Genomic DNA, 25,378 nt, shown 5'->3' with positions numbered 1-25,378 from the left:
AGGGCAGGGCAGGGCAGGGCAGGGCAGGCAAGGCAGGGCAACGGAAGATAAGGGCAGCGCAGGCAAGGCAAGGCAAGGCAAGGCAAGGCAAGGCAAGGCAAGGCAAGGCAAGGCAAGGCAAGGCACATAATGCCAGGGCAGTCAAGGCAGGTCAACGGAAGATAAGGGCAGGGCAGGTTAGGGCAGGCAAGGCAGGGGAACGGAAGATAAGGGCAGGGCAGGTTAGGGCAGGCAAGGCAGGGGAACGGAAGATAAGGGCAGGGAAGGCAATGAAAGGCAAGGCAAGGCAAGGCAAGGCAAGGCAACGCAGATAATGCCAGGGCAGGCAAGGCAAGGCAAGGCAAGGCAAGGTAAGGCAAGGCAGATAATGCCAGGGCAGGCAAGGCAAGGCAAGGCAAGGCAAGGCAGATAATGCCAGGGCAAGCAAAGCAGGGCAATGGAAGATAAGGGCAGGGCAGGCAAGGCAGGGCAGGGCAGGGCAGGGCAAGGCAAGGCAAGGCAAGGCAAGGCAAGGCAGATAATGCCACGGCAGGCAAGGCAGGGCAATGGAAGATAAGGGCAGGGCAAGGCAAGGCAGGGTAAGGCAAGGCAAGGCAAGGCAAGGCAAGGCAGATAATGCCAGGGCAGGCAAGGCAGGGCAATGGAATATAAGGGCAGGGCAGTCAAAGCAGGGCAGGGCAGGGCAGACAGGGCAAGGCAAGGCAAGGCAAGGCAAGGCAAGGCAGATAATGCCAGGGCAGGCAAGGCACGGCAATGGAAGATAAGGGCAGGGCAGGCAAGGCAGGGCAGGGCAAGGCAAGGCAAGGCAAGGCAAGGCAAGGCAAGGCAGATAATGCCAGGGCAAGCAAGGCAGGGCAATGGAAGATAAGGGCAGGAGAGGCAAGGCAGGGCAGGGCAGGGCAGGGCAAGGCAAGGCAAGGCAAGGCAAGGCAAGGCAAGGCAGATAATGCCAGGGCAGGCAAGGCAGGGCAATGGAAGATAAGGGCACGGCAGGCAAGGCAGGGCAGGGCAAGGCAAGGCAGGGCAAGGCAAGGCAAGGCAAGGCAGGGCAAGGCAAGGCAAGGCAAGGCAGATAATGCCAGGGCAGGCAAGGCAGGGCAATGGAATATAAGGGTAGGGCAGGCAAAGCAGGGCAGGGCAGGGCAGGGCAGACAGGGCAAGGCAAGGCAAGGCAAGGCAAGGCAAGGCAGATAATGCCAGGGCAGGCAAGTCAGGGCAATGGAATATAAGGGCAGGGCAGTCAAAGCAGGGCAGGGCAGGTCAGGGCAGGGCAGGGCAGACAGGGCAAGGCAAGGAAAGGCAAGGCAAGGCAAGGCAAGGCAGATAATGCCAGGGCAGTCAAGGCAGGGCAATGGAAGATAAAGGCAGGGCAGGCAAGGCAGGGCAAGGCAAGGCAGGGCAAGGCAAGGAAAGGCAAGGCAAGGCAAGGCAAGGCAAGGCAAGGCAAGGCAAGGCAAGGCAGATAATGCCAGGGCAGGCAAGACAGGGCAATGGAAGATAAGGGCAGGGCAGGCAAAGCAGGGCAGGGCAGGGCAGAGATGGCAAGGCAAGGCAAGGCAAGGCAAGGCAAGGCAAGGCAGATAATGCCAGGGCAGGCAAGGCAGGGCAATGGAAGATAAAGGCAGGGCAGGCAAGGCAGGGCAGGGCAAGGCAAGGCAGGGCAAGGCAAGGCAAGGCAAGGCAGGGCAAGGCAAGGCAAGGCAAGGCAGATAATGCCAGGGCAGGCAAGGCAGGGCAGGGCAAGGCAAGGCAAGGCAAGGCAAGGCAAGGCAAGGCAAGGCAGATAATGCCAGGGCAGGCAAGGCAGGGCCATGGAAGATAAGGGCAGGGCAGGGCAAGGCAGGGCAGGGCAAGGCAAGGCAGGGCAAGGCAAGGCAAGGCAAGGCAAGGCAAGGCAAGGCAAGGCAAGGCAAGGCAGATAATGCCAGGGCTGGCAAGGCAGGGCAATGGAAGATAAGGGCAGGGCAAGGCAGGCATGGCAGGGCAGGGCAGGGCAAGGCAAGGCAAGGCAAGGCAGATAATGCCAGGGCAAGCAAGGCAGGGCAATGGAAGATAAGGGCAGGGCAGGCAAGGCAGGGCAGGGCAGGGCAGGGCAAGGCAAGGCAAGGCAAGGCAAGGCAAAGCAAGGCAGATAATGCCAGGGCAAACAAGGGAGGGCAATGGAAGATAAGGGCAGGGCAGGCAAGGCAGGGCAGGGCAGGGCAGGGCAAGGCAAGGCAAGGCAAGGCAAGGCAAGGCAAGGCAAGGCAAGGCAAGGCAAGGCAGATAATGCCAGGGCAAACAAGGCAGGGCAATGGAAGATAAGGGCAGGGCAGGCAGGCCAGGGCAGGGCAGGGCAAGGCAAGGCAAGGCAAGGCAAGGCAGATAATGCCAGGGTAGGCAAGGCAGGGCAATGGAAGATAAGGGCACGGCAGGCAAGGCAGGGCAGGGCAAGGCAAGGCAGGGCAAGGCAAGGCAAGGCAAGGCAGGGCAAGGCAAGGCAAGGCAAGGCAGATAATGCCAGGGCAGGCAAGGCAGGGCAATGGAATATAAGGGCAGGGCAGGCAAGGCAGGGCAGGGCAGGGCAGGGCAAGGCAAGGCAAGGCAAGGCAAGGCAAGGCAGATAATGCCAGGGCAGGCAAGGCAGGGCAATGGAAGATAAGGGCAGGGCAGGCAAAGCAGGGCATGTCAGGGCAGGGCAGGGCAGGGCAAGGCAAGGCAAGGCAAGGCAAGGCAAGGCAAGGCTAGGCAAGGCAAGGCAGTTAATGCCAGGGCAGGGAAGGCAGGGGAATGGAAGATAAGGGCAGGGCAGGGCAAGGCAAGGCAGCGCAGGGCAAGGCAAGGCAAGGCAAGGCAAGGCAAGGCAGATAATGCCAGGGCAGGCAAGGCAGGGCAATGGAAGATAAGGGCAGGGCAGGCAAGGCAGGGCAGGGCAGGGCAGGGCAAGGCAAGGCAAGGCAAGGCAAGTCTAGGCAGATAATGCCAGGGCAGGCAAGGCAGGGCAATGTAAGATAAGGGCAGGGCAGGCACAGCAGGGCAGGGCTGGGAAGGGCAGGGCAAGGCAAGGCAAGGCAAGGCAAGGCAAGGCAAGGCAGATAATCCCAGGGCAGGCAAGGCAGGGCAATGGAAGATAAGGGCACGGCAGTCAAGGCAGGGCAGGGCAAGGCAAGGCAGGGCAAGGCAAGGCAAGGCAAGGCAGATAATGCCAGGGCAGGCAAGGCAGGGCAATGGAATATAAGGGCAGGGCAGGCAAGGCAGGGCAGGGCAGGGCAGGGCAGGGCAGGGCAGGGCAGGGCAGGGCAAGGAAAGGCAAGGCAAGGCAAGGCAAGGCAGATAATGCCAGGGCAGGCAAGGCAGGGAAATGGAAGATAAGGGCAGGGAAGGGCAGGGCAGGGCAAGGCAAGGCAAGGCAAGGCAAGGCAAGGCAAGGCAAGGCAAGGCAAGGCAAGGCAGATAATGCCAGGGCAGGCAAGGCAGGACAATGGAATATAAGGGCAGGGAAGGGCAAGGCAGGGCAGGGCAAGGCAAGGCAGGGCAAGGCAAGGCAAGGCAAGGCAAGGCAAGGCAAGGCAAGGCAAGGCAAGGCAAGGAAAGGCAGATAATGCCAGGGCAGGCAAGGCAGGGCCATGGAAGATAAGAGCAGTGCAGCAAGGCAGGGCAGGGCAAGGCAAGGCAAGGCAAGGCAAGGCAATGCAAGGCAAGGCAAGGCGAGGCAAGGCAAGGCAGATAATGCCAGGGCAGGCAAGGCAGGTTAATGGAATATAAGGGCAGGGCAGTCAAAGCAGGGCAGGGCAGGTCAGGGCAGGGCAGAGCAGACAGGCAAGGCAAGGCAAGGTAAGGCAGATAATGCCAGGGCAGGCAAGGCAGGGCAATGGAAGATAAGGGCAGGGCAGGCAAGGCAGGGCAGGGCAGGGCAGGGCAAGGCAAGGCAAGGCAAGGCAAGGCAAAGCAAGGCAGATAATGCCAGGGCAAACAAGGCAGGGCGATGGAAGATAAGGGCAGGGCAGGCAAGGCAGGGCAGGGCAGGGCAGGGCAAGGCAAGGCAAGGCAAGGCAAGGCAAGGCAAGGCAAGGCAAGGCAAGGCAAGGCAGATAATGCCAGGGCAAACAAGGCAGGGCAATGGAAATTAAGGGCAGGGCAGGCAGGCCAGGGCAGGGCAGGGCAAGGCAAGGCAAGGCAAGGCAAGGCAGATAATGCCAGGGCAGGCAAGGCAGGGCAATGGAAGATAAGGGCACGGCAGGCAAGGCAGGGCAGGGCAAGGCAAGGCAGGGCAAGGCAAGGCAAAGCAAGGCAGGGCAAGGCAAGGCAAGGCAAGGCAGATAATGCCAGGTCAGGCAAGGCAGGGCAATGGAATATAAGGGCAGGGCAGGCAAGGCAGGGCAGGGCAGGGCAGGGCAGGGCAGGGCAGGGCAAGGCAAGGCAAGGCAAGGCAAGGCAAGGCAAGGCAAGGCAGATAATGCCAGGGCAGGCAAGGCAGGGCAATGGAAGATAAGGGCAGGGCAGGCAAAGCAGGGCATGGCAGGGCAGGGCAGGGCAGGGCAAGGCAAGGCAAGGCAAGGCAAGGCAAGGCAAGGCAAGGCTAGGCAAGGCAAGGCAGTTAATGCCAGGGCAGGCAAGGCAGGGGAATGGAAGATAAGGGCAGGGCAGGGCAAGGCAAGGCAGCGCAGGGCAAGGCAAGGCAAGGCAAGGCAAGGCAAGGCAGATAATGCCAGGGCAGGCAAGGCAGGGCAATGGAAGATAAGGGCAGGGCAGGCAAGGCAGGGCAGGGCAGGGCAGGGCAAGGCAAGGCAAGGCAAGGCAAGGCAAGTCTAGGCAGATAATGCCAGGGCAGGCAAGGCAGGGCAATGGAAGATAAGGGCAGGGCAGGCACAGCAGGGCAGGGCTGGGAAGGGCAGGGCAGGGCAAGCCAAGGCAAGGCAAGGCAAGGCAAGGCAAGGCAGATAATGCCAGGGCTGGCAAGGCAGGGCAATGGAAGATAAGGGCAGGGCAAGGCAAGGCAGGGCAGAGCAGGGCAAGGCAAGGCAAGGCAAGGCAAGGCAAGGCAAGGCAAGGCAAGGCAAGGCAAGGCAGATAAAGCCAGGGCAGGCAAGACAGGGCAATGGAAGATAAGGGCAGGGCAGGCAAAGCAGGGCAGGGCAGACAGGGCAAGGCAAGGCAAGGCAAGGCAAGGCAAGGCAAGGCAGATAATGCCAGGGCAGGCAAGGCAGGGCAATGGAAGATAAGGGCAGGGCAGGGCAGGCAAGGCAGGGCAGGGCAGGGCAAGGCAACGCAAGGCAAGGCAGGGCAGGGCAAGGCAAGGCAAGGCAAGGCAGATAATGCCAGGGCAGGCAAGGCAGGGCAATGGAATATAAGGGCAGGGCAGGGCAAGGCAGGGCAGGGCAAGGCAAGGCAAGGCAAGGCAAGGCAAGGAAAGGCAGATAATGCCAGGGCAGGCAAGGCAGGGCCATGGAAGATAAGGGCAGTGCAGCAAGGCAGGGCAGGGCAAGGCAAGGCAAGGCAAGGCAAGGCAAGGCAAGGCAAGGCAAGGCAAGGCAAGGCAGATAATGCCAGGGCAGGCAAGGCAGGTTAATGGAATATAAGGGCAGGGCAGTCAAAGCAGGGCAGGGCAGGGCAGGGCAGGGCAGAGCAGACAGGGCAAGGCATGGCAAGGCAAGGCAAGGTAAGGCAGATAATGCCAGGGCAGGCAAGGCAGGGCAATGGAAGATAAGGGCAGGGCAGGCAAGGCAGGGCAGGGCAGGGCAGGGCAAAGCAAGGCAAGGCAAGGCAAGGCAAGGCAGATAATGCCAGGGCAAACAAGGCAGGGCAATGGAAGATAAGGGCAGGGCAGGCAAGGCAGGGCAGGGCAGGGCAGGGCAAAGCAAGGCAAGGCAAGGCAAGGCAAGGCAGATAATGCCAGGGCAAACAAGGCAGGGCAATGGAAGATAAGGGCAGGGCAGGCAAGGCAAGGCAAGGCAAGGCAAGGCAAGGCAAGGCAAGGCAGATAATGCCAGGGCAGGCAAGGCAGGGCAACAGAAGTTAAGGGCAGGGAAGTGCAGGGCAGGGCAGGCAAGGCAGGGCAACGGAAGATAAGGGCAGCGCAGGCAAGGCAGGGCAGGGCAGGGCAGGGCAGGGCATGGCAAGGCAAGGCAAGGCAAGGCAAACAAGGCAGATAATGCCAGGGCAGGCAAGGCAGGGCAATGGAAGATAAGGGCAGGGCAAGGCAGGCAGGGCATGGAAGGGCAGGGCAGGGCAGGGCAAGGCAAGGCAAGGCAAGGCAAGGCAAGGCTAGGCAAGGCAAGGCAGTTAATGACAGGGCAGGCAAGGCAGGGGAATGGAAGATAAGGGCAGGGCAGGGCAGGGCAAGGCAAGGCAGCGCAGGGCAAGGCAAGGCAAGGCAAGGCAAGGCAAGGCAGATAATGCCAGGGCAGGCAAGGCAGGGCAATGGAAGATAAGGGCAGGGCAGGCAAGGCAGGGCAGGGCAGGGCAGGGCAAGGCAAGGCAAGGCAAGGCAAGTCTAGGCAGATAATGCCAGGGCAGGCAAGGCAGGGCAATGGAAGATAAGGGCAGGGCAGGCACAGCAGGGCAGGGCTGGGAAGGGCAAGGCAGGGCAAGGCAAGGCAAGGCAAGGCAGATAATGCCAGGGCTGGCAAGGCAGGGCAATGGAAGATAAGGGCAGGGCAAGGCAAGGCAAGGCAAGGCAAGGCAGATAATGCCAGGGCAAGCAAGGCAGGGCAATGGAAGATAAGGGCAGGGCACGCAAGGCAGGGCAGGGCAGGGCAAGGCAAGGCAAGGCAAGGCAAGGCAAGGCAAGGCAAGGCAAGGCAAGGCAAGGCAGATAATGCCAGGGCAGGCAAGGCAGGGCAATGGAAGATAAGGGCAGGGCAGGCAAGGCAGGGCAGGACAGGGCAGGGCAGGGCAAGGCAAGGCAGGGCAAGGCAAGGCAAGGCAAGGCAAGGCAAGGCAAGGCAGATAAAGCCAGGGCAGGCAAGACAGGGCAATGGAAGATAAGGGCAGGGCAGGCAAAGCAGGGCAGGGCAGGTCAGAGCAGGGCAGAGCAGACAGGGCAAGGTAAGGTAAGGCAGATAATGCCAGGGCTGGCAAGGCAGGGCAATGGAAGATAAGGGCAGGGCAAGGCAAGGCAAGGCAAGGCAAGGCAGATAATGCCAGGGCAAGCAAGGCAGGGCAATGGAAGATAAGGGCAGGGCACGCAAGGCAGGGCAGGGCAGGGCAAGGCAAGGCAAGGCAAGGCAAGGCAAGGCAAGGCAAGGCAAGGCAAGGCAAGGCAAGGCAGATAATGCCAGGGCAGGCAAGGCAGGGCAATGGAAGATAAGGGCAGGGCAGGCAAGGCAGGGCAGGACAGGGCAGGGCAGGGCAAGGCAAGGCAGGGCAAGGCAAGGCAAGGCAAGGCAAGGCAAGGCAAGGCAGATAAAGCCAGGGCAGGCAAGACAGGGCAATGGAAGATAAGGGCAGGGCAGGCAAAGCAGGGCAGGGCAGGTCAGAGCAGGGCAGAGCAGACAGGGCAAGGCAAGGTAAGGCAGATAATGCCAGGGCAGGCAAGGCAGGGCAATGGAAGATAAGGGCAGGGCAGGCAAGGCAGGGCAGGGCAGGGCACGGCAAAGCAAGGCAAGGCAAGGCAAGGCAAGGCAAGGCAAGGCAGATAATTCCAGGGCAAACAAGGCAGGGCAATGGAAGATAAGGGCAGGGCAGGCAAGGCAGGGCAGGGCAGGGCAGGGCAAGGCAAGGCAAGGCAAGGCAAGGCAAGGCAAGGCAGATAATGCCAGGGCAAACAAGGCAGGGCAATGGAAGATAAGGGCAGGGCAGGCAAGGCAAGGCAAGGCAAGGCAAGGCAAGGCAAGGCAAGGCAAGGCAAGGCAGATAATGCCAGGGCAGGGAAGGCAGGGCAATGGAAGATAAGGGCAGGGCACACAAGGCAGGGCAAGGCAAGGCAAGGCAAGGCAAGGCAAGGCAGATAATGCCAGGGCAGGCAAGGCAGGGCAATGGAAGATAACGGCAGGGCAGGGCAGGGCAGGCAAGACAGGGCAACGGAAGATAAGGACAGGACAGCAAGGCAAGGCAAGGCAAGGCAAGGCAAGGCAGATAATGCCAGGGCAGGCAAGGCAAGGCAAGGCAAGGCAAGGCAAGGCAGATAATGCCATGGCAGTCAAGGCAGGGCAACGGAAGATAAGGGCAGGGAAGGGCAGGGCAGGCAAGGCAAGGCAAGGCAAGGCAGATAATGCCAAGGCAGGGAAGGCAAGGCAAGGCAAGCCAAGGCAAGGCAGATAATGCCAGGGCAGGCAAGGCAGGGCAACAGAAGATAAGGGCAGGGCAGGGCAGGGCAGGGCAGGCAAGGCAGGGCAACGGAAGATAAGGGCAGAGCAGGCACAGCAGGGCAGGGCAGGGCAAGGCAAGGCAAGGCAAGGCAAGGCAAGGCAAGGCAGATAATGCCAGGGCAGGCAAGGCAGGGCAATGGAAGATAAGGGCAGGGCAAGGCAGGCAGGGCAGGGCAAGGCAAGGCAAGGCAAGGCAAGGCAAGGCTAGGCAGATAATGCCAGGGCAGGCAAGACAGGGCAATGGAAGATAAGGGCAGGGCAGGCAGGGCAGGGCAAGGCAAGGCAAGGCAAGGCAAGGCAAGGCAAGGCAAGGCAAGGCAGATAATGCCAGGGATGGCAAGGCAGGGCAATGGAAGATAAGGCAGGGCAGGGCAGGCAAGGCAGGGCAAGGCAAGGCAAGGCAAGGCAAGGCAAGGCAAGGGAAGGCAAGGCAAGGCAAGGCAAGGCAAGGCAGATAATGCCAGGGAAAGCAAGGCAGGGCAATGGAAGATAAGGGCAGGGCAGGGCAGGGCAAGGCAAGGCAAGGGAAGGCAGATAATGCCAGGGCAGGCAAGGCAGGGCAATGGAAGATAAGGGCAGGGCAAGGCAGGCATGGCAGGGCAGGGCAGGGCAAGGCAAGGCAAGGCAAGGCAAGGCAAGGCAAGGCAGATAATGCCAGGGCAGGCAAGGCAGGGCAATGGAAGATAAGGGCAGGGCAGTCAAAGCAGGGCAGGGCAGGTCAGGGCAGGGCAGAGCAGACAGGGCAAGGCAAGGCAAGGCAAGGCAAGGCAAGGCAAGGCAAGGCAGATAATGCCAGGGCAGGCAAGGCAGGGCAATGGAAGATAAGTGCAGGGCAGGCAAGTCAGGGCAGGGCAGGGCAGGGCAGGGCAAGGCAAGGCAAGGCAAGGAAAGGCAGGGCAATGGAAGATAAGGGCACGGCAGGCAAGGCAGAGCAGGGCAAGGCAAGGCAGGGTAAGGCAAGGCAAGGCAAGGCAAGGCAAGGCAAGGCAGATAATGCCAGGGCAGGCAAGGCAGGGCAATGGAATATAAGGGCAGGGCAGGGCAAGGCAAGGCAAGGCAAGGCAAGGCAAGGCAAGGCAAGGCAAGGCAAGGCAAGGCAGATAATGCCAGGGCAGGCAAGGCAGGGCAATGGAAGATAAGGGCAGGGCAAGGCAGGCAAGGCAGGGCAACGGAAGATGAGGGCAGGGCAGGTTAGGGCAGGCAAGGCAAGGCAAGGCAAGGCAGGGCAACGGAAGATAAGGGCAGGACAGGTTAGGGCAGGCAAGGCAAGGCAAGGCAAGTCAAGGCAAGGACAAATAAGGGCAGGGCAGGGTAGGGCAGGCAAGGCAAGGCAGGTCAAGGCAAGGCAAGGCAAGGCAAGACAACTGCAGGGCAGTTTAGGGCAGGCAAGGCAAGGCATTGGAAGGCAGGGCAAGGCCAGGCAAGGCAAGGCAAGATAAGGGCAGGGCAGGGCAGGTTAGGACAGACAAGGCAAAGCAAGGCAGGGCAAGGGAAGGCAATGCTAGGCAAGGCAAGAAAAGGGCAGGGCAGGCATGGTAAGGCAAGGCAAGGCAAGGCAAAGCAAGGCAAGATAAGGGCAGCGTAGGGCAAGGCAAGGCAAGGCAAGGCAAGGCAAGGCAAGGCAAGGCAAGGCATGATAATGGCAGGGCAGGTTAGGGCAGGCAAGGCAAAGCCAGGCAGTGAAAGGCAAGTCAAGGGACGGCAAGGCAAGGCAAGGAAAGGCAAGGCAAGGCAAGGCAAGGCAAGGCAAGATAACGGCAGGGCAGTTTAGGGCAGGCAAGGCAAGGCAAGGCAAGGCAAGGCAAGGCACGGCACGGTACGGTACGGCAAGGCAAGGCAAGGCAAGGTCAAATAAGGGCTGGACATGGTAGGGCAGGCAAGGCAAGACAAGGCAAGATAACTGCAGGGTAGTTTAGGTCAGGCAAGGCAAGGCAAGGCAAGGCAGGTCAAGGCCAGGCAAGGCAAGACAAGGCAAGAAAAGGGCAGGGCAGGCATGGTAAGGCAAGGCAAGGCAAGGCAAGATAAGGGCAGCGTAGGGCAGGGCAAGGCAAGGCAAGGCAAGGCAAGGCAAGATAACAGCAGGGCAGGTTAGGGCAGGCAAGGCAAGGCAAGACAAGGCAAGGCAAGGCAAGGCAAGATAAAGGCAGGGCAGGCCAGGGCAGGGCAGTGCAGGGCAAGGCAAGGCAAGGCAAGGCAAGGCAACGCAAGGCAAGGCAAGGCAAGGCAAGGCAAGGCAAGGGCAGTGTAGGGCAGGGCAAGGCAAGCCAAGGCAAGGCAAGGCAAGGCAAGGCAAGATAATGGCAGGGCAGGTTAGGGCAGGCAAGGCAAGGCAAGGCACGGCAAGGCAAGGCAATGTTAGGCAAGGCAAGAAAAGGGCAGAGCAGGCACGGTAAGGCAAGGCAAGGCAAGGCGAGGCAAGATAAGGGCAGGGCTGGCACTGCAAGGCAAGACAAGGCAAGGCAAGATAAGGGCAGGTCAGGGCAGGGCAGGGCAGGTCAAGGCAGGGCAAGGCAAGTCAATGTTAGGCAAGGCAAGAAAAGGGCAGAGCAGGCACTGTAAGGCAAGGCAAGGCGAGGCAAGATAAGGGCAGGGCAGGGCACGGTAGGGCAGGGCAGGTAAAGGCAAGGCAAGGCAAGATAACTGCAGGGCAGTTTAGGGCAGGCAAGGCAAAGCAAGGCAAGGCAGGGCAAGGCAAGGCAAGGCAAGGCAAGGCAAGATAAGGGCAGGGCAGGGCAAGTAAGGACAGGCAAGGCAAGGCCAGGCAAGGCAAGGCAAGATAACGGCAGGGCAGGTTAGGGAATGGCAAGGCAATGCAAGGCAGGGCAAGGCAAGGCAATGCTAGGCAAGGCAAGAAAAGGGAAGGCCAGGCATGGTAAGGCAAGGCAAGGCAAGGCAAGGCAAGGCAAGGCAAGATAAGGGCAGCGTAGGGCAGGGCAAGGCAAGGCAAGCCAAGGCAAAGCAAGGCAAGCCAAGATAACGGCAGGGCAGGTTAGGGCAGGCAAGGCAAGGCAATGCAGGGCAAGGCAAGGCAAGGCAAGGCAAGGAAGGGAAGGCAAGGCAAGGCAAGGCAGATAATGTAACAGCAGGCAAGGCAGGGCAACGGAAGATAAGGGTAGGGCAGGTTAGGGCAGGCAAGGCAAGGCAAAGCAAGGCACGGCACGGCACGGCAAGGCAAGGCAAGGTCAAATAAGGACTGGACAGGGTAGGGCAGGCAAGGCAAGGCAAGGTAAGATAAGGGCAGGGAAGGGCAGGGCAGGGCAGGGCAAGGCAAGGCAAGGCAAGGCAAGTTGAGGGCAGAACAGCTTCGGGTAGGCAAGGCACGGCAAGGCAAGGGAAGATAAGGGCAGGGCAGGGCAAGGCAGGGCAGGGCAATGCAAGGCAAGGCAAAGCAAGGCAAGATGAGGGCAGAGCAGGTTAGGGGAGGCAAGGCAATGCAAGGTAATGCAAGGCTAGATAAGGGTAGGGCAGGTAAGGCAAGGCAAGGCAGGGCAAGGCAAGGCAAGGCAAGATAAGGGCAGCGTAGGGCAGGGCAAGGCAAGGCAAGGCAAGGCAAGGCAAGGCAAGGCAAGGCAAGGCAAGGCAAGGCAAGATAATGGCAGGGCAGGTTAGGGCAGGTAAGGCAAGGCAAGGCAAGGCAAGATAAGGACAGGGCAGGCCAGGGCAGGGCAGTGCAGGGCAAGGCAAGGCAAGGCAAGGCAAGGCAAGGCAAGGCAAGGCAAGATAAGGGCAGGGCAGGCCAGGGCAGGGCAGTGCAGGGCAAGGCAAGGCAAGGCAAGGCAAGGCAAAGCAAGGCAAGGCAAGGCAAGGCAAGGCAAGGCAAGGAAAGGCAGGGCAATGGAAGATAAGGGCACGGCAGGCAAGGCAGAGCAGGGCAAGGCAAGGCAGGGTAAGGCAAGGCAAGGCAAGGCAAGGCAAGGCAAGGCAAGGCAAGGCAAGGCAGATAATGCCAGGGCAGGCAAGGCAGGGCAATGGAATATAAGGGCAGGGAAGGCAAGGCAGGGCAGGGCAGGGCAGGCCAGGGCAGGGCAAGGCAAGGCAAGGCAAGGCAAGGCAAGGCAGATAATGCCAGGGCAGGCAAGGCAGGGCAATGGAAGATAAGGGCAGGGCAGGCAAAGCAGGGCAGGGCAAGGCAAGGCAAGGCAAGGCAAGGCAAGGCAAGGCAAGGCAAGGCAAGGCAAGGCAAGGCAGTTAATGCCAGGGCAGGCAAGGCAGGGCAATGGAAGATAAGGGCAGGGCAGGGCAAGGCAAGGCAGCGCAGGGCAAGGCAAGGCAAGGCAAGGACAAATAAGGGCAGGACAGGGTAGGGCAGGCAAGGCAAGGCAGGTCAAGGCAAGGCAAGGCAAGAGAACTGCAGGGCAGTTTAGGGCAGGCAAGGCAAGGCATTGGAAGGCAGGGCAAGGCCAGGCAAGGCAAGGCAAGATAAGGGCAGGGCAGGGCAGGTTAGGACAGACAAGGCAAAGCAAGGCAGGGCAAGGCAAGGCAATGCTAGGCAAGGCAAGAAAAGGGCAGGGCAGGCATGGTAAGGCAAGGCAAGGCAAGGCAAAGCAAGGCAAGATAAGGGCAGCGTAGGGCAAGGCAAGGCAAGGCAAGGCAAGGCAAGGCAAGGCAAGGCATGATAATGGCAGGGCAGGTTAGGGCAGGCAAGGCAAAGCCAGGCAGTGAAAGGCAAGTCAAGGGACGGCAAGGCAAGGCAAGGAAAGGCAAGGCAAGGCAAGGCAAGGCAAGGCAAGATAACGGCAGGGCAGTTTAGGGCAGGCAAGGCAAGGCAAGGCAAGGCAAGGCAAGGCAAGGCACGGCACGGTACGGTACGGCAAGGCAAGGCAAGGCAAGGTCAAATAAGGGCTGGACATGGTAGGGCAGGGAAGGCAAGGCAAGGCAAGATAACTGCAGGGTAGTTTAGGGCAGGCAAGGCAAGGCAAGGCAAGGCAGGTCAAGGCCAGGCAAGGCAAGACAAGGCAAGAAAAGGGCAGGGCAGGCATGGTAAGGCAAGGCAAGGCAAGGCAAGGCAAGGCAAGATAAGGGCAGCGTAGGGCAGGGCAAGGCAAGGCAAGGCAAGGCAAGATAACGGCAGGGCAGGTTAGGGCAGGCAAGGCAAGGCAAGACAAGGCAAGGCAAGGCAAGGCAAGATAAAGGCAGGGCAGGCCAGGGCAGGGCAGTGCAGGGCAAGGCAAGGCAAGGCAAGGCAACGCAACGCAAGGCAAGGCAAGGCAAGGCAAGGGCAGTGTAGGGCAGGGCAAGGCAAGCCAAGGCAAGGCAAGGCAAGACAAGGCAAGATAATGGCAGGGCAGGTTAGGGCAGGCAAGGCAAGGCAAGGCACGGCAAGGCAAGGCAATGTTAGGCAAGGCAAGGCAAGGCAAGGCAAGGAAAGGCAAGGCAAAGCAAGGCAAGGCAAGGCAAGGAAAGGCAGGGCAATGGAAGATAAGGGCACGGCAGGCAAGGCAGAGCAGGGCAAGGCAAGGCAGGGTAAGGCAAGGCAAGGCAAGGCAAGGCAAGGCAAGGCAAGGCAGATAATGCCAGGGCAGGCAAGGCAGGGCAATGGAAGATAAGGGCAGGGCAGGGCAAGGCAGGGCAGGGCAGGGCAGGGCAAGGCAAGGCAAGGCAAGGCAAGGGAAGGCAAGGCAAGGCAGATAATGCCAGGGCAGGCAAGGCAGGGCAATGGAAGATAAGGGCAGGGCAGGCAAAGCAGGGCAGGGCAGGGCAAGGCAAGGCAAGGCAAGGCAAGGCAAGGCAAGGCAAGGCAGTTAATGCCAGGGCAGGCAAGGCAGGGCAATGGAAGATAAGGGCAGGGCAGGTTAGGGCAGGCAAGGCAAGGTAAGGCAGGGCAACGGAAGATAAGGGCAGGGCAGGTTAGTGCAGGCAAGGCAAGGCAAGGCAAGGCAAGGAAAGGCAAGATAAGGGCAGGGCAGGGCAGGGCAGGGCAGGGCAAGGCAAGGCAAGGCAAGGCAAGGCAAGGCAAGGCAAGGCAAGGCAAGGCAAGGCAGATAATGCCAGGGCAGGCAAGGCAGGGCAATGGAAGATAAGGGCAGGGCAAGGCAGGCAAGGCAGGGCAAGGCAAGGCAAGATAACAGCAGGGCAGGTTAAGGCCGGCAAGGCAAGGCAAGGCAAGGCAGGGCAACGGAAGATGAGGGCAGGGCAGGTTAGGGCAGGCAAGGCAAGGCAAGGCAAGGCAGGGCAACGGAAGATAAGGGCAGGACAGGTTAGGGCAGGCAAGGCAAGGCAAGGCAAGGCAAGGCAAGGACAAATAAGGGCAGGACAGGGTAGGGCAGGCAAGGCAAGGCAGGTCAAGGCAAGGCAAGGCAAGACAACTGCAGGGCAGTTTAGGGCAGGCAAGGCAAGGCATTGGAAGGCAGGGCAAGGCCAGGAAAGGCAAGGCAAGATAAGGGCAGGGCAGGGCAGGTTAGGACAGACAAGGCAAAGCAAGGCAGGGCAAGGCAAGGCAATGCTAGGCAAGGCAAGAAAAGGGCAGGGCAGGCATGGTAAGGCAAGGCAAGGCAAGGCAAAGCAAGGCAAGCCAAGATAACGGCAGGGCAGGTTAGGGCAGGCAAGGCAAGGCAATGCAGGGCAAGGCAAGGCAAGGCAAGGCAAGGCAAGGCAGATAATGTAACGGCAGGCAAGGCAGGGCAACGGAAGATAAGGGTAGGGCAGGTTAGGGCAGGCAAGGCAAGGCAAAGCAAGGCACGGCACGGCACGGCAAGGCAAGGCAAGGTCAAATAAGGACTGGACAGGGTAGGGCAGGCAAGGCAAGGCAAGGTAAGATAAGGGCAGGCAAGGGCAGGGCAGGGCAGGGCAAGGCAAGGCAAGGCAAGGCAAGTTGAGGGCAGAGCAGCTTCGGGTAGGCAAGGCACGGCAAGGCAAGAGAAGATAAGGGCAGGGCAGGGCAAGGCAGGGCAGGGCAATGCAAGGCAAGGCAAGGCAAGGCAAGATGAGGGCAGAGCAGGTTAGGGGAGGCAAGGCAATGCAAGGTAATGCAAGGCTAGATAAGGGTAGGGCAGGTAAGGCAAGGCAAGGCAGGGCAAGGCAAGGCAAGGCAAGATAAGGGCAGCGTAGGGCAGGGCAAGGCAAGGCAAGGCAAGGCAAGGCAAGGCAAGGCAAGGAAAGATGAGGCAAGATAACGGCAGGGCAGGTTAGGGCAGGCAAGGCAAGGCAAGGCAGTGCAAGGCAAGGCAGTATTAGGCAAGGCAAGAAAAGGGCAGAGCAGGCACGGTAAGGCAAGGCAAGGCAAGGCGAGGCAAGATAAGGGCAGGGCTGGCAATGCAAGGCAAGACAAGGCAAGGCAAGATAAGGGCAGGGCAGGGCAGGGCAGGGCAGGGCAGGTCAAGGCAAGGCAAGGCAAGATAACTGCAGGGCAGTTTAGGGCAGGCAAGGCAAGGCAAGGCAAGGCAGGGCAAGGCAAGGCAAGGCAAGGCAAGATAAGGGCAGGGCAGGGTAGGTTAGGACAGGCAAGGCAAGGCAAGGCAACGCAAGATAATGGCAGGGCAGGTTAGGGAATGGCAAGGCAATGCAAGGCAGGGCAAGGCAAGGCAATGCTAGGCAAGGCAAGATAAGGGCAGGGCAGGTTAGGGCAGGCAAGGCAAGGCAAGGCAAGGCAAGGAAAGGTAAGGCAAGGCAAGGCAAGGCAGATAATGCCAGGGCAGGCAAGGCAGGTCAATGGAAGATAAGGGCAGGGCAGGGCAGGGCAGGGCAGAGCAAGGCAAGGCAGGGCAGGGCAGGGCAAGGCAAGGCAAGGCAAGGCAAGGCAAGGCAGATAATGCCAGGGCAGGCAAGGCAAGGCAAGGCAAGGCAAGGCAAGGCAAGGCAAGGCAGAGAATGCCAGGGCAGGCAAGGCAAGGCAAGGCAAGGCAAGGCAAGGCAAGGCAAGGCAAGGCAGATAATGCCAGGGCAGGCAAGGCAGGGCAATGGAAGATAAGGGCAGGGCAGGTTAGGGCAGGCAAGGCAGTGCAATGGAAGATAAGGTCAAGGCAAGGCAAGGCAAGGCAAGGCAAGGCAAGGCAGATAATGCCAGGGCAGGCAAGGCAGGGCAACGGAAGATAAGGGCAGGGAAGGTTAGGGCAGGCAAGGCAGGGTAACGGAAGATAAGGGCAGGGCAGGGCAAGGCAAGGCAAGGCAAGGCAAGGCAAGGTAAGGCAGATAATGCCAGGGCAGGCAAGGCAAGGCAAGGCAAGGCAAGGTAGATAATGCCAAGGCAGGCAAAGCAGGGCAACAGAAAATAAGGGCAGCGCAGGCAAGGCAAGGCAAGGCAAGGCAAGGCAAGGCAAGGCAAGGCAGATAATGCCAGGGCAGTCAAGGCAGGGCAACGGAAGATAAGGGCAGGGCAGGTAAGGGCAGGCAAGGCAGGGGAACGGAAGATAAGGGCAGGGAAGGAAATGAAAGGCAAGGGAAGGGAAGGCAAGGCAAGGCAAGGAAAGGTAATGCAAGGCTAGATAAGGGTAGGGCAGGTAAGGCAAGGCTAGGCAGGGCAAGGCAAGGCAAGGCAAGATAAGGTCAGCGTAGGGCAGGGCAAGGCAAGGCAAGGCAAGGCAAGGCAAGGCAAGGCAAGGCAAGATAACGGCAGGGCAGGTTAGGGCAGGTAAGGCAAGGCAAGGCAAGGCAAGGCAAGGCAAGGCAGATAATGCCAGGGCAGGCAAGGCAGGGCAATGGAATATAAGGGCAGGGCAGGCAAGGCAGGGCAGGGCAGGGCAGGGCAGGGCAGGGCAAGGCAAGGCAAGGCAAGGCAAGGCAAGGCAGATAATGCCAGGTCAGGCAAGGCAGGGCAATGGAAAATAAGGGCAGGGCAGGCAAAGCAGGGCAGGGCAGGCCAGAGCAGGGCAGGGCAGGGCAGGGCAGGGCAAGGCAAGGCAAGGCAAGGCAAGTCAAGACAATGCAAGGCAGATAATGCCAGGGCAGGCAAGGCAAGGCAAGGCAAGGCAAGGCAAGGCAAGGCAACGCAGATAATGCCAGGGCAGGCAAGGCAGGGCAATGGAAGATAAGGGCAGGGCACGCAAACCAGGGCAGGGCAGGGCAGGGCAGGGCAGGGCAAGGCAAGGAAGGGCAAGGCAAGGCAAGGCAAGGCAAAGCAAGGCAATGCAAGGCAGATAATGTCAGGGCAAGCAAGGCAAGGCAATGGAAGATAAGGGCAGCCCAGGCAAGGCAGGGCAGGGCAAGGCAAGGCAAGGCAAGGCAGATAATGCCAGGGCAGGCAAGGCAGGGCAATGGAAGATAAGGGCAGGGCAGGCAAGGCAGGGCAGGGCAAGGCAAGGTAAGCCAAGGCAAGGCAAGGCAGATAATGCCAGGGCAGGCAAGGCAGGGCAATGGAAGATAAGGGCAGGGCAGGCAAAGCAGGGCAGGGCAGGGAAGTGCAGGGCAGGGCAAGGCAAGGCAAGGCAAGGCAAGGCAAGGCAGATAATGCCAGGGCTGGCAAGGCAGGGCAATGGAAGATAAGGGCAGGGCAGGGCAGGCAAGGCGGGGCAAGGCAAGGCAAGGCAAGGCAAGGCAAGGCAAGGCAGATAATGCCAGGGCAGGCAATGCAAGACAAGGCAAGGCAAGGCAAGGCAAGGCAAGGCAAGGCAAGGCAAGGCAAGGCAAGGCAAGGCAAGGCAGATAATGCCAGGGCAGGCAAGGCAGGGCAACGGAAGATAAGGGCAGGGCAGATTAGGGCAGGCAAGGCAGGGCAACGGAAGATAAGGGAAGGGCATGGCAGGGCAAGGCAAGGCAATGCAAGGCAAGGCAAGGCAATGCAAGGCAGATAATGCCAGGGCAGGCAAGGCAAGGCAAGGCAAGGCAAGGCAGATAATGCCAGGGCAGGCAAGGCAGGGCAACGGAAGATAAGGGCAGGGCAGGTTAGGGCAGGCAAGGCAGGGCAACGGAAGATAAGGGCAGGGCAGGCAAGGCAAGGCAAGGCAAGGCAAGGCAAGGCAAGGCAAGGCAAGGCAAGGCAAGGCAAGGCAGATAATGCCAGGGCAGGCAAGGCAAGGCAAGGCAAGGGAGATAATGCCAGGGCAGGCAAGGCAAGGCAAGGCAAGGCAAGGCAAGGCAAGGCAAGGCAAGGGAGATAATGCCAGGGCAGGAAAGGCAAGGCAAGGCAAGGCAAGGCAAGGCAAGGCAAGGCAGATAATGCCAGGGCAAGCAAGGCAAGGCAATGGAAGATAAGGGCAGGGCAGGCAATGCAGGGCAGTGCAGGGCAGGGAAAGCAAGGCAAGGCAAGGCAAGGCAAGGCAAGGCAAGGCAAGGCAGATAATGCCAGAGCAAGTAAGGCAGGGCAATGGAAGATAAGGGCAGGGCAAGGCAGGCAAGGCAAGGCAAGGCAAGGCAAGGCAAGGCAAGGCAAGGCAAGGCAAGGCAAGGCAAGGCAGATAATGCCAGGGCAGGCAAGGCAAGGCAAGGCAAGGCAAGGCAAGGCAAGGCAAGGGAGATAATGCCAGGGCAGGCAAGGCAAGGCAAGGCAAGGCAAGGCAAGGCAAGGCAGATAATGCCAGGGCAAGCAAGGCAAGGCAATGGAAGATAAGGGCAGGGCAGGCAATGCAGGGCAGTGCAGGGCAGGGCAAGGCAAGGCAAGGCAAGGCAAGGCAAGGCAAGGCAAGGCAAGTCAAGGCAGATAATGCCAGAGCAAGCAAGGCAGGGCAATGGAAGATAAGGGAGGGCAGGCAAGGCAGGGCAGGGCAAGGCAAGGCAAGGCAAGGCAAGGCAAGACAAGGCAAGGCAAGGCAAGGCAGATAATGCCAGGGCAGGCAAGGCAAGGCAAGGCAAGGCAAGGCAAGGCAAGGCAAGGCAAGTCAAGGCAGATAATGCCAGGGCAGGCAAGGCATGACAAGGCAAGGCAAGGCAAGGCAAGGCAAGGCAAGGCAAGGCAGATAATGCCAGGGCAGGCAAGGCAGGGCAACGGAAGACAAGGGCAGGGCAGGCAAGGCAAGGCAAGGTAAGGCAGGGCAGGGCAAGGCAAGGCAAGGCAAGGCAAGGCAAGGCAAGGAAAGGCAAGGCAAGGCAAGGCAGATAATGCTAGGGCAGGTAAGGCAGGGCAACGGAAGATAAGGGCAGGGCAGGCAAGGCAGGGCAGGGCAGGGCAGGGCAGGGCAGGGCAAGGCAAGGCAGGGCAAGGCAAGGCAAGGCAAGGCAAGGCAAGGCAGATAATGCCAGAGCAAACAAGGCAGGGCAATGGAAGATAAGGGCAGGGCAGGCAAGGCAAGGCAGGGCAGGGCACGGCAAGGCAAGGCAAGGCAAGGCAAGGCAAGGCAAGGCAAGGCAAGGCAAGGCAAGGCAGATAATGCCAGGGCAGGCAAGGCAGGACAATGGAAGATAAGGGCAGGGCAGGCAAGGCAGGGCAGGGCAAGGCAAGGCAGGGCAAGGCAAGGCAAGGCAGATAATGCCAAGGCAGGCAAGGCAGGGCAATGGAAGATAAGGGCAGGGCAAGGCAGGCATGGCAGGGCAGGGCAGGGCAAGGCAAGGCAAGGCAAGGCAAGGCAGATAATGCCAGGGCAAGCAAGGCAGGGCAATGGAAGATAAGGGCAGGGCAGGCAAGGCAGGGCAGGGCAGGGCAGGGCAAGGCAAGGCAAGGCAAGGCAAGGCAAGGCAAGGCAAGGCAAGGCAGATAATGCCAGGGAAGGCAATGCAAGACAAGGCAAGGCAAGGCAGATAATGCAAGGGCAGGCAAGGCAGGGCAACGGAAGATAAGGGCAGGGCAGGCAAGGCAAGGCAAGGCAAGGCAAGGCAGATAATGCCAGGGCAGGCAAGGCAAGGGGAGGCAAGGCAAGGCAAGGCAAGGCAGATAATGCCAGGGCAGGCAAGGCAAGGCAAGGCAAGGCAAGGCAAGGCAAGGCAGATAATGCCAGGGCAGGCAAGGCAAGGCAAGGCAAGGCAAGGCAAGGCAAGGCAAGGCAGATAATGCCAGGGCAGGCAAGGCAGGGCAATGGAAGATAACGGCAGTGCAAGGCAGGGCAGGGCAGGGCAAGGCAAGGCAAGGCAAGGCAAGGCAAGGCAAGGCAAGGCAAGGCAAGGCAAGGCAAGGCAGATAATGCCAGGGCAGGCAAGGCAGGGCAATGGAAGATAAGGGCAGGGCAGGCAAGGCAGGGCAGGGCAGGGCAGGGCAGGGCAGGGCAGGGCAGGGCAGGGCAGGGCAAGGCAAGGCAGGGCAAGGCAAGGCAAGGCAAGGCAAGGCAAGGCAGATAACGCCAGGGCAAACAAGGCAGGGCAGTGGAAGATAAGGGCAGGGCAGGCAAGGCAAGGCAGGGCAGGGCACGGCAAGGCAAGGCAAGGCAAGGCAAGGCAAGGCAAGGCAAGGCAAGGCAAGGCAGATAATGCCAGGGCAGGCAAGGCAGGGCAAGGCAAGGCAAGGCAAGGCAACGCAGATAAGGCCAGGGCAGGCAAGGCAGGGCAATGGAATATAAGGGCAGGGCAGGCAAGGCAGCTCAGGGCAGGGCAGGGTAGGGCAGGGCAAGGCAAGGCAAGGCAAGGCAAGGCAAGGCAAGGCAGATGAGGCCAGGGCAGGCAAGGCAGGGCAATGGAAGATAAGGGCAGGGCAGGCAAAGCAGGGCAGGGCAGGGCAAGGCAAGGCAAGGCAAGGCAAGGCAGATAATGCCAGGGCAGGCAAGGCAGGGCAATGGAAGATAAGGGCAGGGCAGGTTAGGGCAGGCAAGGCAAGGTAAGGCAGGGCAACGGAAGATAAGGGCAGGGCAGGTTAGGGCAGGCAAGGCAAGACAAGGCAAGGCAAGGAAAGGCAAGATAAGGGCAGGGCAGGGCAGGGCAGGGCAAGGCGAGGCAAGGCAAGGCAAGGCAAGGCAGATAATGCCAGGGCAGGCAAGGCAGGGCAATGGAAGATAAGGGCAGGGCAGGCAAGGCAGGACAACGGAAGATAAGGGCAGGGCAGGTTAGGGCAGGCAAAGCACGGCAACAGAAGATAAGGGCAGGGCAGGCAAGGCAAGGCAAGGCAAGGCAAGGCAAGGCAAGGCAGGGCAACGGAAGATAAGGGCAGGGCAGGCAAGGCAAGGCAGGGCAGGGCAGGGCAAGGCAAGGCAAGGCAAGGCAAGGCAAGGCAAGGCAAGGCAGATAATGCCAGGGCAGGCAAGGCAGGGCAACGGAAGATAAGGGCAGGGCAGATTAGGGCATGCAAGGCAGGGCAACGGAAGATAAGGGAAGGGCATGGCAGGGCAAGGCAAGGCAATGCAAGGCAAGGCAAGGCAATGCAAGGCAGATAATGCCAGGGCAGGCAAGGCAAGGCAAGGCAAGGCAAGGCAGATAATGCCAGGGCAGGCAAGGCAGGGCAACGGAAGATAAGGGCAGGGCAGGTTAGGGCAGGCAAGTCAGGGCAACGGAAGATAAGGGCAGGGCAGGCAAGGCAAGGCAAGGCAAGGCAAGGCAAGGCAAGGCAAGGCAAGGCAAGGCAAGGCAGATAATGCCAGGGCAGGCAAGGCAAGGCAAGGCAAGGCAAGGCAAGGCAAGGCAAGGGAGATAATGCCAGGGCAGGCAAGGCAAGGCAAGGCAAGGCAAGGCAAGGCAAGGCAAGGCAAGGCAAGGGAGATAATGCCAGGGCAGGAAAGGCAAGGCAAGGCAAGGCAAGGCAAGGCAAGGCAAGGCAGATAATGCCAGGGCAAACAAGGCAAGGCAATGGAAGATAAGGGCAGGGCAGGCAATGCAGGGCAGTGCAGGGCAGGGAAAGCAAGGCAAGGCAAGGCAAGGCAAGGCAAGGCAAGGCAAGGCAAGGCAGATAATGCCAGAGCAAGTAAGGCAGGGCAATGGAAGATAAGGGAGGGCAGGCAAGGCAGGGCAGGGCAAGGCAAGGCAAGGCAAGGCAAGGCAAGGCAAGGCAAGGCAAGGCAAGGCAAGGCAAGGCAGATAATGCCAGGGCAGGCAAGGCAAGGCAAGGCAAGGCAAGGCAAGGCAAGTCAAGGCAGATAATGCCAGGGCAGGCAAGGCAAGGGAAGGCAAGGCAAGGCAAGCCAAGGCAGATAATGCCAGGGCAAGCAAGGCAGGGCAATGGAAGATAAGGGCAGGGCAAGGCAGGCAAGGCAGGACAGGGCAGGACAAGGCAAGGCAAGGCAAGGCAAGGCAAGGCAAGGCAAGGCAAGGCAAGGCAAGGCAAGGCAAGGCAAGGCAAGGCAAGGCAGATAATGCCAGGGCAGGCAAGGCAAGGCAAGGCAAGGCAAGGCAAGGCAAGGCAAGGCAAGGCAAGGGAGATAATGCCAGGGCAGGCAAGGCAAGGCAAGGCAAGGCAAGGCAAGGCAAGGCAGATAATGCCAGGGCAAGCAAGGCAAGGCAATGGAAGATAAGGGCAGGGCAGGCAATGCAGGGCAGTGCAGGGCAGGGCAAGGCAAGGCAAGGCAAGGCAAGGCAAGGCAAGGCAAGGCAAGGCAAGTCAAGGCAGATAATGCCAGAGCAAGCAAGGCAGGGCAATGGAAGATAAGGGAGGGCAGGCAAGGCAGGGCAGGGCAAGGCAAGGCAAGGCAAGGCAAGGCAAGGCAAGGCAAGGCAAGGCAAGGCAAGGCAGATAATGCCAGGGCAGGCAAGGCAAGGCAAGTCAAGGCAAGGCAAGGCAAGGCAAGGCAAGGCAGATAATGCCAGGGCAGGCAAGGCAGGGCAACGGAAGACAAGGGCAGGGCAGGCAAGGCAAGGCAAGGCAAGGCAAGGCAGATAATGCCAGGGCAGGCAAGGCAACGCAAGGCAGGGCAAGGCAAGGCAAGGCAGATAATGCCAGGGCAGGCAAGGCAAGGCAAGGCAAGGCAAGGCAAGGCAGATAATACCAGGGCAGGCAAGGCAAGGCAAGGGAAGGCAAGGCAAGGCAAGGCAAGGCAGATAATGCCAGGGCAGGCAAGGCAGGGCAATGGAAGATAAGGGCAGGGCAAGGCAGGGCAGGGCAGGGTAAGGTAAGGCAAGGCAAGGCAAGGCAAGGCAAGGCAAGGCAAGGCAAGGCAAGGCAGATAAGGCCAGGGCAGGCAAGGCAGGACAATGGAAGATAAGGGCAGGGCAGGCAAGGCAGGGCAGGGTAAGGCAGGGCAGGGCAAGGCAAGGCAAGGCAAGGCAAGGCAAGGCAAGGAAAGGCAAGGCAAGGCAAGGCAGATAATGCTAGGGCAGGTAAGGCAGGGCAACGGAAGATAAGGGCAGGGCAGGCAAGGCAGGGCAGGGCAGGGCAGGGCAGGGCAGGGCAAGGCAAGGCAAGGCAAGGCAAGGCAAGGCAGATAATGCCAGGGCAAACAAGGCAGGGCAATGGAAGATAAGGGCAGGGCAGGCAAGGCAAGGCAGGGCAGGGCACGGCAAGGCAAGGCAAGGCAAGGCAAGGCAAGGCAAGGCAAGGCAAGGCAAGGCAAGGCAGATAATGCCAGGGCAGGCAAGGCAGGACAATGGAAGATAAGGGCAGGGCAGGCAAGGCAGGGCAGGGCAAGGCAAGGCAGGGCAAGGCAAGGCAAGGCAAGGCAAGGCAAGGCAAGGCAGATAATGCCAGGGCTGGCAAGGCAGGGCAATGGAAGATAAGGGTAGGGCAGGGCAGGGCAAGGCAAGGCAAGGCAAGGCAAGGCAGATAATGCCAAGGCAGGCAAGGCAGGGCAATGGAAGATAAGGGCAGGGCAAGGCAGGCATGGCAGGGCAGGGCAGGGCAAGGCAAGGCAAGGCAAGGCAAGGAAGATAATGCCAGGGCAAGCAAGGCAGGGCAATGGAAGATAAGGGCAGGGCAGGCAAGGCAGGGCAGGGCAGGGCAGGGCAAGGCAAGGCAAGGCAAGGCAAGGCAAGGCAAGGCAAGGCAAGGCAAGGCAGATAATGCCAGGGCAGGCAATGCAAGACAAGGCAAGGCAAGGCAGATAATGCAAGGGCAGGCAAGGCAGGGCAACGGAAGATAAGGGCAGGGCAGGCAAGGCAAGGCAAGGCAAGGCAAGGCAGATAATGCCAGGGCAGGCAAGGCAAGGAGAGGCAAGGCAAGGCAAGGCAAGGCAGATAATGCCAGGGCAGGCAAGGCAAGGCAAGGCAAGGCAAGGCAAGGCAAGGCAGATAATGCCAGGGCAGGCAAGGCAAGGCAAGGCAAGGCAAGGCAAGGCAAGGCAAGGCAAGGCAGATAATGCCAGGGCAGGCAAGGCAGGGCAATGGAAGATAAGGGCAGGGCAAGGCAGGGCAGGGCAGGGCAAGGCAAGGCAAGGCAAGGCAAGGCAAGGCAAGGCAAGGCAAGGCAAGGCAAGGCAGATAATGCCAGGGCAGGCAAGGCAGGGCAATGGAAGATAAGGGCAGGGCAGGCAAGGCAGGGCAGGGCAGGGCAGGGCAGGGCAGGGCAGGGCAAGGCAAGGCAGGGCAAGGCAAGGCAAGGCAAGGCAAGGCAAGGCAGATAATGCCAGGGCAAACAAGGCAGGGCAGTGGAAGATAAGGGCAGGGCAGGCAAGGCAAGGCAGGGCAGGGCACGGCAAGGCAAGGCAAGGCAAGGCAAGGCAAGGCAAGGCAAGGCAGATAATGCCAGGGCAGGCAAGGCAGGGCAAGGCAAGGCAAGGCAAGGCAAGGCAGATAAGGCCAGGGCAGGCAAGGCAGGGCAATGGAATATAAGGGCAGGGCAGGCAAGGCAGGTCAGGGCAGGGCAGGGTAGGGCAGGGCAAGGCAAGGCAAGGCAAGGCAAGGCAAGGCAAGGCAAGGCAGATAAGGCCAGGGCAGGCAAGGCAGGGCAATGGAAGATAAGGGCAGGGCAGGCAAAGCAGGGCAGGGCAGGGCAAGGCAAGGCAAGGCAAGGCAAGGCAGATAATGCCAGGGCAGGCAAGGCAGGGCAATGGAAGATAAGGGCAGGGCAGGTTAGGGCAGGCAAGGCAAGGTAAGGCAGGGCAACGGAAGATAAGGGCAGGGCAGGTTAGGGCAGGCAAGGCAAGACAAGGCAAGGCAAGGAAAGGCAAGATAAGGGCAGGGCAGGGCAGGGCAGGGCAAGGCGAGGCAAGGCAAGGCAAGGCAAGGCAGATAATGCCAGGGCAGGCAAGGCAGGGCAATGGAAGATAAGGGCAGGGCAGGCAAGGCAGGGCAGGGCAACGCAAGGCAGGGCAAGGCAAGGCAAGGCAAGGCAAGCAAGGCAAGGCAAGGCAAGACAAGGCAAGGCAAGGCAGATAATGCCAGGGCAGGCAAGGCAGGGCAATGGAATATAAGGGCAGGGCAGGCAAGGCAGGTCAGGG

Source organism: Strix aluco, chromosome W (genome assembly GCF_031877795.1).
Source record: "Strix aluco isolate bStrAlu1 chromosome W, bStrAlu1.hap1, whole genome shotgun sequence".
In the NCBI taxonomy this organism is placed as follows: domain Eukaryota; kingdom Metazoa; phylum Chordata; class Aves; order Strigiformes; family Strigidae; genus Strix; species Strix aluco.
This window is presented reverse-complemented; position numbering follows the sequence as displayed.